The following is a 13,857-nucleotide window of genomic DNA, read 5'->3' as shown; positions in this document are numbered from 1 at the left end:
TTACGTATACGTTGGGTATAACGTCTATTGGCGTAACTGAAACTGTTAATTTCAAAATGTCATAACTTTTTTTTAAAAAATCGTACAATAATTTAAAAAAATGGGTTTTAAAGCTAAAGAGTTGTACTATGCAACCTTTTCGTCGAAAATTGAAAAAAAAAAATTTTCTATCCCAAAAAAAATTATCAAAAATGGGTTTATCTGATGGGTTTCCGTTATTAATAATAAAATTATGGAGAATAGTACAAGCGAACACAATTTTAGAAATCTTTTTAAGACTCGCTGTGTCCATGCGATATAATATTGCAAATTTATTTTTTAAGATCCCAAACGCTTGCCCAATCATAACACGAGTCGAGCTAAGGCAAAATACCACACAAAACTAAACATTGATTCTGAGTGTGAATACTACAACGTGTGGTTGCAAAATTTTAAGAATAGACATGGAATAAAGACTTAATGCTGAAGGAGAAAAATCTTCAGCAGACTATGTAAGTGCCACAATGTTTATAGAACAATTAAATGAATTGATATCAACGGAAAATCTTACCAGTGAGCAAATTTATACTGCGGACGAGACAGGCCTTTTTTGGAAGTGTTTGCCCGAGAGCAGTTTGGTTTGTCATAATGAAAGATTCATAGATGGACATACGGTATCAAAAGAAAGACTAACCACTTTAGTTTGCGCTAATGCTGCTGGTACACACAAGTGCAAAGCTTTAGTTATTGGTAAAAGTGACCGTCCAAGAGCCCTAAAAAATGTATACGACCTTCCCGTCATTTACAGTATCGGACAAAACATTTACAACTGCAATGCAGCCTTCAATTTATTTTTTGTCATAATGTCATTCTTCACTCAATTGCAATTCAATTTCACGCTATGGATACTAGAGCATCTGAGTAATATTTTCCAAAAAATCTTTTCAAGATCCTTTCCTTTTTGTAGCTGTATTTAAAAAAAAAAAAATTATCTGGCACCTATGCGCGACAAAACAATTGCAACCTTGTGAGCTTATCTATATAACGGTAAAAATGCTTGAGCTTGGTTTTGTTTTCTAACTGTTCTGAGTTTAGTTTAATCGTGTCAATTTGTGAACATCAGTTTTGTGCAGAATTTGTGGCGATAACACAATTTTTTTGTAAAGTTGAGTTAAATGAAGTAATGGCTCGAAATAAGTTCGATGAAGTATTACGCGCGCGTGTTGTAGATGAATATAACAAAGGAATGACCCAGAAAGATATATCCATAAAATATAATATTCATAAGTCATCAATTTCTCGAATTATTGCGAACTTTATAAAAAACAAAACTATCGCGGTGGTGCATCGAGGAGGCCGATCAAGAAAAACGAATGAAAGAACTGACAAACTAATAGCGAGAGAGGTAAAAAAATATCCATTTAGAAGTGCCCCCAATTGGTAAAGGAGCTTGGGTTACCAATCAGCCCCAAAACTGCCAGTCGTCGCCTGGCTGAAGCTGATTTACGGACGTACCGACCAGCAAAGAAGCCGCTTATTAGTAAGCGTAACCAACAAAAACGATTGCAGTTCGCAAGGGATCATATAGATTGGCCATTAAGCAAGTGGAAAGCTGTTCTTTTCAGCGACGAATCCAAATTTAATTTGGTCGGAAGTAATGGCGTATCCTACGTTCGACGCCCGCGTAACAAGCGTCTTCAAAAATCATACTGTGTAAAGACTGTTAAGCATAGTGCTTACATTATGGTCTGGGGATGCTTTTCTGCTGCTGGTTTGGGACCACTCCATCTTATTATGGGCATAATGGACCAGTACGTTTACAGGGACATGATGGAATCGGTAATGCTGCCACATGCTGAGTGGGAAATGCCCTTGAAGTGGGTCTTCCAACAGGATAATGACCCGAAGCATACGGCGAAGGTCCTGAAATCATGGTTCCAGAGGAATAAATAAAGTGGACGTAATGGAGTGGCCCCACAATCCCCAGATCTTAACCCCATGGAAAACCTATGGGAAATTGTAAAAAAGAGAATTGATCGGACTAATGTGGCAAACATTGACCAATTTTTCCAAAGAGTCCTGGAGGCATGGAGAAATATACCACAAACGATAGTTGACAATTTGATAGCTTCAATTCCGAGACGATGCAGAGCTGTTATTCAGAGCAATGGTTTTGCCACGAAATACTAAGTTTAATAAAAATAGTTTACTGATTTCCTTTAGTTGCAATTGTTTTGTCTTATTAGATACAGGTGTTGGACACATTTGATTTTTAAATTTAAGATATGAACTGTTGAATTTGAATAAATTTGTTTTATTTACGTAAATCAACATCTTTTATTACAAATAAAGTGAAATTAACAGGTTCCAAACAAATACGGCTGAGCAATCGACAGTTTTCATTGTCCACATTTTAGTTGCAAATGTTTCGTCCGATACTGTATAAGGCCAATTCAAAAGTATGGGTAACGCAAACAATATTTTTAGAATGGTTTGCCAAAAACTTTGTGCCAGAGGTAAAAGAGCATCTTAAGAAAATCGGTTTTACGGATGATACCAAAGTCCTTCTGTTATTGAACAACTGCCCGGCTCATCCAGACGTTCCCTATTTTAAGGTTAAAAACGTTATTGTAAATATTTGCCACCGAATTGTACGTCCTTGATCCAACCGCTGGATCAGGGTGTAATGTGGAGTTTTAAATGCTATTATCGTAAAACTATAGTGCAAAAACTAGTCTCGTCAAATAATAGAGAAGATTTTAAGGGGGTATTCTAGTCTAGAAATTTGAAAAAATCGAATTTTTTTTTTTTTTTTAAATTTGATAGTTTAACTATTCAAAAATATCTCCCTAAAAGGATTTTTCAAAATTCGAATTATTTTCGAAGATACAACTATTTTAGAGACGTGGCAGCTAAACTGGTTTGAGCGGACGGCGAACTTCAAACGTGTTTTTCTCGAAACTACTTCTTTCGATACGTACGGCACGATATCTCAAGTTCTAATCAACCGATTTGCTTGAAATTTGTCATGAATATTCCTTAAATATATCTCTATCGTATGAAGCTCGAAAAACTGAAAATTTCAATTTTTTAATATGTGTAAACAATTCGAGAAAGCTTAAAAATAAGAGAAAAATCGACCTAAATTTTTTGAGTAGCCGCCATTTTGAGGAAAAATTATTTTTTTCCGTTTTTTCTGGTTCATACATAATGACATTCATATTAATTAAGAATTTGTTTTTTTTTTTTTTTTCAGATGACCACAAGGGTAGAAATCGTGACGACGGGGACACTGCCTTTTTTTTCCCCCCTTCCACTTCAAGGACGCATAACTCCATGAATATTCATTTTTTTTTTTTCAAATTTATTTTGTGTGCTCCTAATATATGAATAAATAAATGATAAAAAAATTTATCGTAAAAATATCAATAGCTTTTTTTTTATTCATCGTCAAAAAATGCTCGAAATTCGGGCCTCTAGACTAGAATACCCCCTTAAGAAAGAATTTAATATAAAGAAAGCTCTGTGGTCCATTGATAATGCTTGGGACGCTGTTACGTCTGAAGTTTTGAAGAACACTTGGAATAATTTGCCCAGATAATGAAGGTGCGTAGGCATATTTTTATAATTTTATAAAATATTGTCATGCAAAAATTCATTGATTTTTGTTATAGGTATGGACATATCGAATACACACGTGAATGTGACACAAATGATCAATATTACGGATGACTTTACCACAGAGGATATAGAGACATGGCTGAAATGTGATGAAAATGCCTCCCAATTTTCTGTTTTGTCAGATGAAGAAATTATAAGCATGGCAAACAGTAACTCAGATGAACCTGAGCGAGACAATAGATTGGAAGACACTGATGAAGACGATGTAATTGTTTCAGAAACCACTTTAAAAGAAGCGATAGAGGCCGGAATTACACAGCAGGGTAAAATTCAAGCTTATCGCGCACAAGAAAAACTTATAAAAGAAAATTATAAATTGAAAAATATTAGACAAACAACATTACACGATTTTGTTTTAAGATATTGTATTCTTTTTTTGCTTTCATGTTTTCAGTAGAAAATGTCATGTATATGTCGGTGAAAGAAAATAATTTTGTAAAAGTTGTTATAATAACCCTGTATGTGCATTTTTGTGAAACTACTGTGAATAGTAAAGTATATGCATCTTATTTTATATGACGAACTACTGTATACACAAAATACTGGGTTAAATAAATTTTTCTACGAACGAAGTAATCTATCATCACATTCTTTTATACCCCCAGTGCTGCCGTTTTTACTTCGTTTGGAAGATTTTACTTCGCTTTTTTCCAAATATTCCACCACTTCCTCTTTCGAAAAAATACTTCACTTTTTGCCTCGTTCAAAAAAACACTTCCCCTTTTGCCTGTTTGAACAAAAAAACAGTTCACTTTTTAAATACTTTGTTATTTCAATATCCCAATTCATAAATATTTCTATTTCAAATTAATTACCACTCATAGGGTAAACATGAATTTGCTGAACGCTCGAAAACCCTATTAACTATTGTGACTGATTGTCATTTTATTCGCTTTGTTTGCTTGACTTGGCAATGTCAATTAATTAGAAGTTGTGCATTTGTATGCATACATACAAACACATTCGAAAAATACCGCTATATGGCTTCAACTGATTTTACGTTTTGTCTTCATTTGGTTTGGATTATTTATTTTTCGGAAAACAAGTGCCTCATAGTTTTACAAAAGTTTTCATTCAAATTATTGTATTTTCGTTTCAAAAAGTGTGCTTTAATTTTAATAGCAAAGCATATCGTAACTCTCGTTTTCTTGGGTGTAAAATCATGGATCGGTAAGAAAAAACATTGTTTAAATGTACGTGTGATACAAATATCTTAAATTGTACGCATTAGTTTTTTAGTCAAAGCAGATGACACGCAATATGGTGCAATAAGAAAGGAGCCAACAATTCCAGTGTCTAGTAAATCAGTGTAAGTTGTCGTTAATAATTTGATTGCAAAAACTAATATTTCTAATATTATATTAGTATCAGCTCTTCTGACGAATCAGATGGATCAGCCTCCGAAATGTGTCCAAAAATTGTAAACAAAAATTCCGTCCACATTGGAAAAATTTACATAGATGGTTTGATACTAAAGAAGGTAAATCGTACTGCGTGATTTGCAAAAAAATCCTTGCAAATAACATAACCAATATTAAAAGACACGGAGAAGGAGAAAGTCATAAAAAAAGGCAAGCAGCTTTGCGAAATCAAATTAAGCTGAGCGACGTTAAAGAAAGGTGTTATGCTACCAAAAATGCAATCAAGATAGCTGAATTAAAAATTATACTTTTTTTGTGCATTTACGATTTACCGTTTACACCCATATCGCCTTTAATAGAACTAATTAAAAGGGTTGCAGCCAATACAAATGTAATAAAAGGCCTGAAATGTGGTAGAACAAAGGTAAAAGAAACCGTAACAAATGTACTACATAAAAATGTTGTTTAAAAGATAAGCGATTGTTTGAGAAATAACAAATTCTCTCTTATAATAGACGAAGCAACAGATGTAAGTTCAGCAAAGTGTTTGGCTCTAGTATTTCGCTATTTTGATAAAGAAAACGGGAAAATTCGAGATCATTTTTTAAGTTTAATCGAACTTGATAAGAGTGATTCCAAAACAATTTTTGAATCAATTAAAGCTTTTTTTGAACGATTTAAAATTCCCTTAAGAAACTTAATTGGCTTTGCAGCTGACAATGCCTCAGTGATGATGGGTCAAATAAATGGAGTGCAGAGGCTCCTTAAAGATATAAATCCTCACTTGTATGTTATTGTTATTAGTTGTTCCCAGGAATTGGCAATACTAAGAAGTATTGAAAGGAATTTCTAAGCGCGCTTTAAAACAAAAAGCGCATCTAGTTATCCATAATTGCAAAAATTTTCCTCGTGGAAGGCGGTTGTGCTTATTGTGATACGAGTATTATTTAAAATATTGCCGCAGTGAAAAGTGGATTGTGAATAAATCGAGTGTAAATCAGGTATGCATATTCAAATTCTAACCAGATGTGATTTCATCGTAGTTTCATAATCATTTTGATAAAATAAGCATTTTTAACGTTCTACGTTACCGGATTTATATCCGGCCATGGACTGCACTTCAGCAGTATTCTCCGTATATGTATGGAAAATGTTTATGCTGCTACAACAAAAACAACAACAGCGTGTGAAGTTGCAGTTTTGTGGCTGCTCTGAAGAAATTGTGATATTTCGTTCAAAATAGTGAAAATTGCGATAAAATAATATTTTCATAAAAAGTAAAAATAATAAATATAATAATATAAAAATAATAATAATAATGAAATAATAATATAGAAATAATAAAAATTTTCTCTTTTTCAGAAGCTTATACATTAAATAAAACGGCAATTTGTCATCAATGAAAATATAACGTGAACTTTAAATAAGGTATTGTACATTACTAACATAAGCTTAAGTAGTTAAATACTAACTAATAAAAATTTTCTTTTTTTCAGATCATACACGAAATAAATTTGTCTACAATCAAAATTTAAGTTGCAACAACAAAAGTGCATTGACTGACTTCCTGCAAACATTGAAGAAGGTTGGGGTTGAAGGAATATCTTTATCCGCTAAAACTCTTTTACTTTTTTCAGATTTTTTAAATCAAAAAATTTTGAATATTTAAAAGATGTAGATAAGGTTTATATAGACGTTATAAATTGATGGTCTGAAAGTATTTAAAAGTTCGAACCGGACATAATGGCCAATTTTCGGTTCTATTGTAGGTTTTCCTTATAAATTTGAAAATTATTATACATTTCGAAGCATAAGTAGTTTGAATGTGTTGGCGACGTGGCGGCGCGTGCTAGAAATGCGTGTAAGAGGAACGCATTAAATGTGTATTTATGCGTCTTTGGGTATTTCATCAGAATCGCAACTGTAGTATGGCCTGATATTGCATCAGCCAATTTATGCGTCGTGATTGGTCGCCTTGTTTTGTAGCTTGGAAAATTCCAGTTTTAGCGAGGCAACAGCATCGGCAGCTGTCGCCGAGCGTGGTTCGTTAAGCACAAGATAATTTGATGAACACAGGCAGTTCAGTTGTATTCGGGATCTGTATGCAAACGAAACTCGCTGCGCTAAAACAATGTCAACCAACAACAATATAAGTGATGCTGCAACATACACAATAGATGTAACCAAAAAAAAATATATTAATAGAAAAACTTTAAATCTGTAAATATGTAAATGAAAATTCTTAGTTTGTAAACAAGAAATGATAAAAAATATATATTATTAGAATAAATTTAAATATGTAAATATATAATATAAAATTTTAAAATGCTTAGTTTGTAAACATTAAATGAATATAATAATATGTATAAATGTAATTTCGTTTTCGTCGTGTAATTTCGAATGAGGAGTTTAGGCCATTTGTGCTGATGAGTTTGTGATGACAACAATGAGGAGTTTAGTATGCCTTTAGAGCAGGGCAGATGTATTTTTCAGTTATAAGAAATTGCTATTGGTAAAAGAGAGATAGAATATCACACCGACAAGGGGAAACTATCAGAACTTTCCCACGGCTAGAACAAAAATGTGTAGTTGGATGAGGATAGTGATGATGATAATATGAGTGCTTATATGATAGTCAGCTGTCTTGTAGGGTTGAGATTGGCTGGCCGTACAGTTGTTCACTAAGCTGTTACTCTCATATTGAAATACAATTTAAAACGAATGGAGAAGGGTATCGAAACTGATGCATCTACAAATGAAGCTAGGAATTTAGCGTCGACATATACATACATACTTATTTAATATAAAAATGTACATAATTTTTTTGAATTAATTTTTTTTAATGTAAATATGTATGTACACCAATGTTCACTTGTTAAATAATAAAAATATTAAAAAACTATAATCAAAATTGTTATTCCATTAACTGTGAAAATCGATTATCCGTAATGCTTCTTTCTGGTCCCGACCATCACGGATAATCGAGGCCCGACTGTAAAACCGTCAACGAAGGACAGAAATCGCATAAAATTGTTCAAGCATGCCAAACAAGATGGTTGTCAATAGTCTGCTGTGTCGAGAATATACACGCAATGGCTAGAGTTGAAAACCCATTTTTCTATCGCTAAATTGAATGAAAGATGTCATACGGCAGAGTTATTGCACTCTATGTACGCGAACGAAATGAATTATGCGTATATTTCATTTTTATACGCAATTTTGCTTGAGATTAATAGAGTCAATCAATTGTTTGAGTCAAAAGACACAGACCCCACTTTATTATGCGGCGAATTGACAAACCTCATAGATACAGCTACCGTCAACTAATTAACAACGATATCCAGATATTATCCTCAACTGCGCTAGATTAATGTTTACAGTTAATACGTCTACTTTTTCTTAGTTAACTGTTTATTAAAAATGTGCATTGAATTTAACGTCAAAATTTTTCATTCACTCCCGTTATTTCTTTAGATTTATGCATTTTTAAGAGTTAGTTCGAAAAATAGTCGGTCACGAAATTAACAACGGGAGATTTTACTGGCATTTAATATCATATACCATACACCATTTGTGGAACAACATCAAGGCGCACACCACAAATAGGAGGAGGAGCTCGGCCAAACACCTAACAGAAGTGTACGCGCCAATTATTTATTTTTTTTTTTTAATATCATATACTGCACTTTTTGGGTAAGATTCTGCACTTAATAGAAAAACACAATCAATTTTTTATACACTAGGGCGTTTTAGTTTCTGAACATCATGGGTAAAAATAAATCCTGCGACGAAACTATGAGAGCCATCATAGTCAAGTTTCACAGCGACGGAATATCGTATGGCGAAATCGCGAAAACCCTAAACGTATCAAAAAGCATGGTTTTCAACGCTATACACTATTTCAGGAAAAATAAAACCACGAAGAGAGTTACTCGAAAGCAAAGACCTCGAAAAACATCCGCTAGAGAAGATGAACTTATAGTGCGCGAATCCAAAAAATTCCCACAAAAATCCGCAAATGAAATCCGTGTCAGGGTTTTTGGCGAAAACAACAGCTCTCCATCAGTGGAAACAATTAAGAGGCGTTTACGAGAAAATGGTTTATTTGGAAGGATTTCTCGGAAGAAACCTTTACTATCGGAACAAAATCGCAAAAAGAGGTTAGAGTTCGCTATGAAATACCGCTATTGGTCTGTAAAAGAGTGGAAGGTGTTTTTTTCTGATGAAACGAAAATAAATAGACTTTCACCCGATGGACCCAAAATACACCCGCCCTACGCTTAAGCACGGTGGTGGTAACATAATGGTATGGGGCGCTATGTCATGGCGTGGAGTTGGTCCTATTACTAAAATTGAGGGTCGTATGGACCAGCATCAATATATTTCTATATTAAATGAAGTAATGCTCCTATTTTGCGATGACAACATGCCCGTTACATGGATCTTTCAACAGGACAACGATCCGAAGCACACCGCACGAGCAACAAAACGGTGGATGGAAGAAAAGATGATAAAACTGCTAAACTGGCCTTCTTGTAGTCCCGACCTGAACCCCATCGAGAATCTCTGGGAGCACTTGAAGAGCAAAGTTCGCTTACATAAAATAGGAAATTTTGCAGATCTGGTAACAAAAGTCAAGAAGCTATCCCAAATGATGTCTGCAAAAAGCTAATTGAGTCAATGCCGCGTAGATGTGAAACAGTTATTAGAAGTAATGGATTTTCAACCAAATATTAACTCTTCCTTAATAAAAATATACTTTTTGGACATTAAACCCGAAGCGTTGTTAATTACGTGAACGATAGATTAGAACAATTTGATTTTATTTCTCACAAAAAAACGGAACATATTTGAAGTATGCTTCAAAATCAAGTTGGTTTTAATTAACACTACTCACAATAAGGTTCCTACTGGGGAATAGTCAATAACGTTAGGGCTGTTTCTAGTTATTAATAAAACAAATACCGGTACCGACGCGTTGCTAATTAGTTGACCGGAGCTGTAGGTGTAATGTAGAAGTAAGAAACATAATGTAATTAATCTTAAGTTGAGCTTAAACGAATAAAGAAAAATGAATCGGACAATAGTCCGATTGTCCTTTTTAAATATAAATATATTATATACAAAAACTTTGACGCGCGATTCCTCGGTTTTTTATTTTTATGATTTTTCCTAACTGGCGGGAAAGATAGGGAAAAAGCTAAACGTCCTATCGAAACGAGATAACAATGATTGTATCTGGAATTAAATTCTCTTCTAGTTGAACCTAAAAAACCTTAAGAAAGTTATGATTACCCCACTTTTTAAACAATGTAAAGTGAATTTTTTTCCAAAAAAAATTTTTTTTTTTTTTAATTAGCGAAAAATTGTTGAATTTCTCATTTTTTGTTTAATTTTCTTGGGTTAACTTGAAGCTATACTATACTAAAATAAAATTTTTTTTGGGTTTTTGGATTGAAATGAAAATTGCGACCTGCATCTTTCCCGCCGCTCAACACATGCACCCTTGAGGCGCCTCGGCAATATGCTTGTAACAGGCATAATATGTCATATATTTTAATGAAAAAATTTGAGAAGACTGTTGAAATATAGGTATTAGAATAAAACCTGAAAGTTTCGTTTCAATCGAATATTTTTTTTCCTTCCCAAAAAAAATCCACGAAAAAATCGATTTTGTGAACTCTCTAAAGCAGGCTCCTCCTTAAAAAAGAGAACAGGTCGTTAAAATCCAGGCTAGAGCAGTTGGAGAAAACATTATTTCTTTTTGATAAAGAACGAGTAAGATATGATGTAATAGTGTCATCAGCCAAGGGGCTATTGGATAACGACCCAGTAGCAGCTTTGATATCAATAGCTTCTGAGGTAAACATTTCCTTACTAAGTCATGACATTACTTCAGCAGCAACTCTTAAAAAAATATAAAACCAAAGACAAAAACGGGAATGCCCATGAAAAAGTGATAATGAAATTTAGAATTTACTTCATGCATCGCATTAAGATACATAACAGCGGTATGATTATAAAACATTACTTTAAATTAAAATAAAATGTATGAAAAGAAAACAAAAATCTTCCGCTGATAATTGTGAACGATTTGAACATCATAACCTCGTTGTAGGTTTATCACTTTATTTTCTAAATCATAGCACATTTTTTAAAACATAGCCCACCGCCAGCTCAATTTACATATTATGTAAATACTTAAATATATGTTGATATATGTATATCTGCTCTATGATTCTAGAGTAATAAATTAGACACGTGTGCACTTTTGCACTGTAATAAAACTTCTTGATTCTTTTTAACCTAATCTTTTATAAAGTGAATGTTCCGTATTTAAAAACCCCGCGTCTAACTAAACTTACCTGCATGTAGATAATTTTGTAGCGGTAAGCAGGGAACTTTGGTTTTTTTCGTAATTTTGCCTCTTCTGCAATCGGGTTTTTGCATGTGGGAAAAATGATAAAATAACACCCAGAAATTCTTCGTTACTGCCGTAGTTGTATTTGCGTAAATATGGCTCTGAAAGTTGCATATAAAAAAAATTTTATTTATCTGATGACAAGAAATTATTTAATCCTCAATACACCTTTTAATGCATCCGTGTGTGTGCGTATTGCTGGCCTCTCTCAGGTGGGCCTGTCCAAATGCTTGGCAACGCAAAAAAAAAAAAAAATTCTATTAAAAATCAGATGAAGATTCCACTTTAACTTCACGGTGCTCGCTTTTTGGCTCATCTCTATTGATTTTAACACATTCTACGAAGGATTATACTTTGCTTAAAATTGCTCATCCGGCATTATACTATACTCGACCCAAAAGAGATAAGGGGGTCAATTTACCAATTGCAAGTTGCTATCAGTATAACTCGCTCCATATCTACACGCTCATATTGAATTTAGTTGGAAAGTTCAATGAAAACTTGTGTTGACTAAGTTTTTAGCTAAATCACAGATGGTGTCTCAGAACTTGCGGCCTTTGAAGCCCTCCAATTAAATTGGATGGTAATGGCAAATGTGTCCGTTATGTAAAGCGGACCTGCATTTGTGCATTTGCGGTGAAGATGTAGACGGCAAATGCTGCAAATAAAAAACAATTTGGAATTAAAAATCAAATGAAGATTCAACTTTAACGCTGTTCTTTTTCTTGTTCATCTCTTTTAATTTTAAAACATTCTACTATATCCAAAGCCGCACATGCGGGCCAATTTACCAATTGTAGTTATCCATATAAAACGAAGAATATTAGTTTAAGAATGAAATCCGGGCACAACTCCACGCCAGGCGGTTCCGTTTTAGGTTATCGGAATAACCTTGCGTTAACTTAAGCAAAAAGTTTGTTCAGTAGAAATACTTGGACTTGAGGACGTATTCTGCAAGTACAAATAGTACCGTTGGAAAGCTGGCGTCCTTCCATTTTCAAATGTAAACTTTAAACTGCTAGTTATTTGGAAAGTTTTAATTACTCAACCACAATAGTTTAACGAAACTTTATACATTTTCAAATTGTTATCGCCTCTTTAAACTAAATATATTTATTAAACCAATTATAAAATAACTAATAACTTTTATTTGCACGACGTCAGCCAATTTGATTTGAAGAATTCCGCCAAGTAGCAAAAACACTTCAAAATTTACAGCTAATAATAGCGTTGCCAGAAAACAAACACAAACGCAGACAAAGGCGAGTTCGAGATGTTTAAGCAATCGATAGAATCGCCATCTTTGCAAAAGTATCGGGAGTTTTTTTAAATTATCATCTTTACAAACTCATGCATTTTCAATGCGCCGACACATTACTACTGACTTAATGTAACATACTATAGCTATTTTTATCATGATTCATTGAACAGGCTAAGATATACATATTACACGTACATACATTTAAAATACGTATCAAAACATAATAATTTACTTACATTCATCATTTACTTTCCGCTGGTGGTTTCGACACTCCTGTCAATTCACTTTTCATAACGAAATAGAATCGAATGGAATCGAATTATTCATTAAATAAAAGCATATCTTTGTTTACGGCTGTTTTCCAGTGGTTTTGTTGACGTGAGATTTTCTTAAACTACAGAATGGGTCTGTGGGTTTGCACGTTCATTTGCAGTGAAAATTTAGAAACGGCACTCAGATAATCATTATCACTCTCCTTGCCGTAGAGTTCTCCAAATTAATTTACAAATTCCGTAAGTGGTTCTTGGAAGCGATCTCTTTGAATAACCGGAATGTGAGTAGTTGCTTCCGTGCCATTTATTATAAGCAAATGCTGCAAATAAAAAAACAATAGGAATTAGAAATCAAATCATGATTCCACGATTAACTCCAACGGAAGTAAAAGTTATTTTCAGTGGAAATACTTTGAAATGAGGACTTCCCACGTTGCGAGTGCAAATAGTACCGTTGGAAAGCTGGCATCCTTTGATTTTCACATACTATGAACTATAAGCTGTTGGAAAGTTTTTAAATTAGATAACCACGCCAGTTTCACAAATACATACTTTGATTTTAAAAACTTATTAAAGTTCATTTATAAAATAAATTTTATTTGCACGACGTCCACCAACGCGAATGGACTTTTACTGCCAAGTGGCAATATAAATCGAAATTTACGTTATCTACGAAATTTACAGCGAATGAACGCGTTGCCAAAACACAAATACAGAGATGGGAGCGTCCGAGATTCTTAAACAATCGATGGAATCGGCACCGTTGCAAAAATACAAGAAATACAAGTGAATCCACAATGAACTCACTGCCCGAGAGGAGAAGTATGTTCACATATGCGGTAATTAGTAATAAATCCACAAAACTATTATTATTATTTATTA

General features: G+C 33.6%; 1 protein-coding gene across 3 annotated transcripts in view; it reads right to left on the bottom strand.

The window, feature by feature from the left end:
* The window catches only part of LOC128864224 (long-chain fatty acid transport protein 4-like), a 105,978-nt gene extending 92,432 nt beyond the window's left edge, over nucleotides 1-13,546 (bottom strand). The window contains exons 1-6 of one of the 3 annotated variants that reach the window (XM_054103789.1): nucleotides 13,528-13,546; nucleotides 13,387-13,475; nucleotides 12,940-13,295; nucleotides 11,864-12,100; nucleotides 11,611-11,779; nucleotides 11,387-11,543 (exon numbers count right to left, since the gene is read on the bottom strand). The gene's annotated coding sequence lies outside the window, so the exon portion shown is untranslated. Of the gene's footprint in view, nucleotides 1-11,386; nucleotides 11,544-11,610; nucleotides 12,101-12,233; nucleotides 12,620-12,939; nucleotides 13,296-13,386; nucleotides 13,476-13,527 lie in introns of those variants that run through there. The other 2 variants (XM_054103786.1, XM_054103787.1) reach the window with 2 other exon arrangements.
* Nucleotides 13,547-13,857: the final 311 nt, after the last annotated feature.

Source organism: Anastrepha ludens, chromosome 5 (genome assembly GCF_028408465.1).
Source record: "Anastrepha ludens isolate Willacy chromosome 5, idAnaLude1.1, whole genome shotgun sequence".
Taxonomy (NCBI): Eukaryota; Metazoa; Arthropoda; class Insecta; order Diptera; family Tephritidae; genus Anastrepha; species Anastrepha ludens.
Note: the sequence above shows the minus strand (reverse complement) of the source record. Positions and strands in the feature narration are given on the sequence as shown.